The sequence below is a fragment of the Tachyglossus aculeatus genome, chromosome 19, assembly GCF_015852505.1.
Source record: "Tachyglossus aculeatus isolate mTacAcu1 chromosome 19, mTacAcu1.pri, whole genome shotgun sequence".
Taxonomy (NCBI): domain Eukaryota; kingdom Metazoa; phylum Chordata; class Mammalia; order Monotremata; family Tachyglossidae; genus Tachyglossus; species Tachyglossus aculeatus.
Window position 1 is genome coordinate 24,282,050 of NC_052084.1, and position 4,132 is coordinate 24,286,181.

General features: G+C 50.2%; 1 non-coding gene and 1 pseudogene across 1 annotated transcript; both read right to left on the reverse strand.

Annotated features, from left to right (window-relative positions):
- Positions 1 to 2,407: 2,407 nt before the first annotated feature.
- LOC119941139 lies at positions 2,408 to 2,547 on the reverse strand (annotated as a pseudogene).
- Positions 2,548 to 3,724: 1,177 nt separating this feature from the next.
- LOC119941047 lies at positions 3,725 to 3,889 on the reverse strand. Its single transcript, XR_005455085.1, has one exon. It is a non-coding gene; the product is annotated as a U1 spliceosomal RNA (small nuclear RNA).
- Positions 3,890 to 4,132: the final 243 nt, after the last annotated feature.

Here is a 4,132-nt window from a genome sequence, read left to right on the forward strand (position 1 = left end):
GAGCTTTAGGTGGCGGGCGGACATCCAGATGGAGATGTCCTGAAGTCAGGAGGAGATGCGAGCCTGGAGGGAGGGGGAGAGAGCAGGGGCAGAGATGTAGATCTGGGTGTCATCAGCGTAGAGATGATAGTTGAAGCCGTGGGAGCGAATGAGTTCACCAAGGGAGTGCGTGTAGATTGAGAACAGAAGGGGACCAAGCACTGAACCTTGGGGAACCCCCATAGTAAGAGGATGGGATGGGGAGGAGGAGCCTGCAAAAGAAATTGAGAAAAAACGACCGGAGAGATAAGAGGAGAACCAGGAGAGGACGGAGTCTGTGAAGCCAAGGTCAGATAGCGTGTTGAGGAGAAGGGGGTGGTCCACAGTGTTGAAGGCAGCTGAGAGGTCGAGGACGATTAGGACAGAGTATGAGCTGTTGGATCTGGCAAGCAGGAGGTCATTGGTGACCTTTGAGAGGGCAGTTTCCGTGGAATGTAGGGGACAGAAGCCAGACTGGAGGGGGTAGAGGAGAGAGTTGTTGTTGAGGAATTCTAGGCAGCGCGTGTAGACAACTCGTTCAAGGAGTTTGGAAAGGAATGGTAGGAGGGATATGGGGCGATAACTAGAAGGTGAGGTGGGGTCAAGAGAGGTTTTTTTTAGGATGGGAGAGACATGGGCATGTTTGAAGGCAGGGGGGAAGGAACCAGTGGAGAGTGAGCAGTTGAAGATGGAAGTTAAGGAGGGGAGAAGGGATGGAGCCAGAGATTTCATGAGATGAGAGGGAATGGGGTCAGAAGCACAGGTGGCTGGAGTAGCACTTGAGAGGAGGGAGGAGAGCTCCTCTGAGGATGCTGCTGGGAAGGATGGGAGAGTAGCAGAGAGTGTTGAGAGCCGGGGGGTTAGAGAAGGGGGGGAAGAGACTTTGAGGAGGGCGGACCTGATGGATTTAATTTTGTTAATGAAGTAGGAGGCCAGATCGTTGGGGGTGAGGGAAGGAGGAGGGGGAGGAACCGGGGGCCTGAGAAGGGAGTTGAGTGTGCAGAAGAGCTGGCGGAGGTGATGGGCATGGGTGTCAATAAGGGAGGAGAAATAGTTTTGTCTGGCAGAAGAGAGGGCTGAGTTAAGGCAGGAAAGGATAAACTTGAAGTGAAAGTCAGATTTGGCGAGAAAGGTCATTGGAGACCTTCGGTAGGGCTGTCTCTGCGGAGCCACATTGGATGGGATCTAGGAGAGAACTGGAGAGTACGAAGTGGAGATACTGGGTGTAAACAAGTTTCTCAAGAAATCTGGAGAGAAGCAGGTTGGCCTGTGGGGAAAGGGATGAAGAGAGGTGCTGGGCGCGGGGGGCAAATCAGAGAGACGGGGCTGAGGGTGCATGGGGGAGGCTAGAGTGGAAGAAAAAAAAGTCCAGAGCTGTAGCAGCGGATCTGTATGTAGTCCCAGTGGGCAACAAAGCGCCTCTAGTAGGGGGCGACTCAGCCACTCCCAGCTGGAGGGAATCCACAAGGTCTGAGCTGCCATTAACAGCTCAGAAGGAGGCCTTCCCAGACTGAGCCCCCTCCTTCCTCTCCCCCTCCTCCCCCTCTCCATCCCCCCCGCCTTACCTCCTTCCCTTCCCCACACCACCTGTATATATGTATATTTGTTTGTACGGATTTAATACTCTATTTATTTATTTATTATACTTGTACATATCTATTCTATTTATTTTATTTTGTTAATATGTTTTGTTTTGTTCTCTGTCTCCCCCTTCTAGACTGTGAGCCCACTGTTGGGTAGTGACCATCTCTATGTGTTGCCAACTTGGACTTCCCAAGCGCTTAGTACAGTGCTCTGCACACAGTAAGCGCTCAACCAATACGATTGATTGATTGACTGATTGATTAGTGAGTCATTAAAGTATGAGACCGGAGGGAATAAGCGACCTTGGCGAGTCATTGCAGCATAGGTCTGGAGGGAATGGGCGACCACTGAGCACTAACACCTTAGTATTTGATGGTGGATCGTTAACACATTGTTATCTCCTTGTTGAGTCCCTCCCTCTCCTCAATTGCAGTGATCCTGAGGCAGGGGCCGGCAGCCTGGGCGTGAAGAGATGGGGGTGGAAAGGGAAGGGGTCTGTGAGAGAAAATCAGAGTGTTCCCTCCCCTCCCCCCATTCACTCTATCAGTGCAGCTCTAGGTCCCCAGTACACAATGGGGAGTGGGAAGCAGGGGGGCAGGATCTTGTCTCTCCGGGTAAACCCCCTCTCTGAGAACCCAGAAGCTCCCGGCAGACAATTACCTGCAAGGTCATCTCGGATACATAAACCCTTTTCCTGAGTCTCCTTAGCGTCAACTGGGAAATGGAGGGAAAGATGCCTCGCTCGCTCACTACTTCCTACAAAAAGAACTCATAAACCCTTTCCTTCATAACATACTAAAGAAAAACCACTCAGCTTTTGTTCTCTCCCTCCAGCCTTCGTCAGGAGAAAACACTATCCCTCTTTCTCGTGGTTTCAGTCTCTACACTTTGGATCTCACTTTTCTAGTTACATACTATAGAAATGATCCCTAAAAGTATAGTCTTAGAGAACTCCACCTCGACTAACATGCCAGGATGATTCCTTCCTATCATTCGATTAAGGTGGACGTATCAACCGTCAGCAATTTCACATTCTAAAAGAAAGCCTATGTTAAAGGAAACAATCACCTCAGAACAGCCCGCTTGCTCTCAACATACTGCTTTTCCCTTCCTTTAACTGGATAGGTGTTCCACTATGCTGGAGAACCAGGCCTTCTTCATTACTTTACCAATGTCTCTTCAGCCAATCAAATGCCAGGTTCCCTAAGTGGTTGCTTTATTTTCTCTCTGTTTCCTTTCTTGGCTGGTGCCACAGGCAAGAAATAAAGCCGACAATAGGAACAGCAATATCTGACGTGTACTCAGCACTTGCTTTGTTCTCAGCACTGTGCTAAGCACTGGGGAAGATATTCAGGTCGGACCCAGTGCTTGTCCCAGTTGGAACTCATACTCTAATTAGGAGGGAGATCAAAATCTCCATTTTGCGGATAAGAGCACCGGGGCAGTGAGAAGTGAAATGACTGCCCCGAAGTCACAGAGCAGACAAGTGGCAGAGCCAGGATTAGAACCCAGGCTCTCTGACTCCCAGGGCCGGGCTCTTTCTACTAGGCCACGATGCTTTCTCAGAGACACTCAAGAAGTTCATTTGAAGAGAAGCCAAGGAAAATACGTGAAACAGCATAACCTAGTGAGTGGGAGAGCACAGGCCTGGGAATCAGAAGGAGGTGGGTGTCTGTTGTGCGATTTTCGGCAAGTCACTTCACTTCTCTGGGCCTCAGATACCTCATCTGCAAACATGGGGATTAAGACTGTGAGCCCAGTAAAGAACATGGACTGTGACCAACCTGATTGCTGCTTATTCATTCATTCATTCAGTCGTATTTATTGAGCGCTTGGGAAGTCCAGGTTGGCAACATATAGTGACGGTCCCAACCCAACAGTGGGCTCACAGTCTAGAAGGGGGGAGACAGACAACAAAACAAAACATATTAACAAAATAAAATAAATAGAATAAATATGTACAAGTAAAATAAATAGCAACCACACCCGGGGAAACCACGAAAACGTCACCACACACCAGAATGACGCCTTCTTCTCGTTCTATATCAACCGCGAGGTTGAAGGCGGTTTGACTTCCCCTCTTCTTCTCCCGGCTTTTATTCTGTCTTTCAAACCAACACACCAGGTGAGAGTGCGAACGCAGTCCCCCACTACCACAAATCATGCAGTCGAGTTTCCCGCATTTGGGGAAATCGCAGGGGTCAGCACAGCCCGCAGTGCAATGGCTGAACCTCAACCTGGGAAAACCACCTACACGATCATGGTGTCTCCCCTGCCAGGTAAGTATGACTTGCTCCACCCACCAACCGCCACGGCCCCCCAAGGAAGACACTGTAAATGTGCGCTCCCTAGGACGCGCCGCAACCGGCCTCCCCAGATAATGCGCTTTGGGACTCTTATTACCTCGATATCTAGCGCTTATAAAATGCAGCTCTTTCCCCCGCAAAATCCGCTGCAGGATTGTACCGAAAGACCCGCCGAGCCCCTTCCCAGGATGCACAGCGCCCTCCCTCAGTTACATATCCCCAAC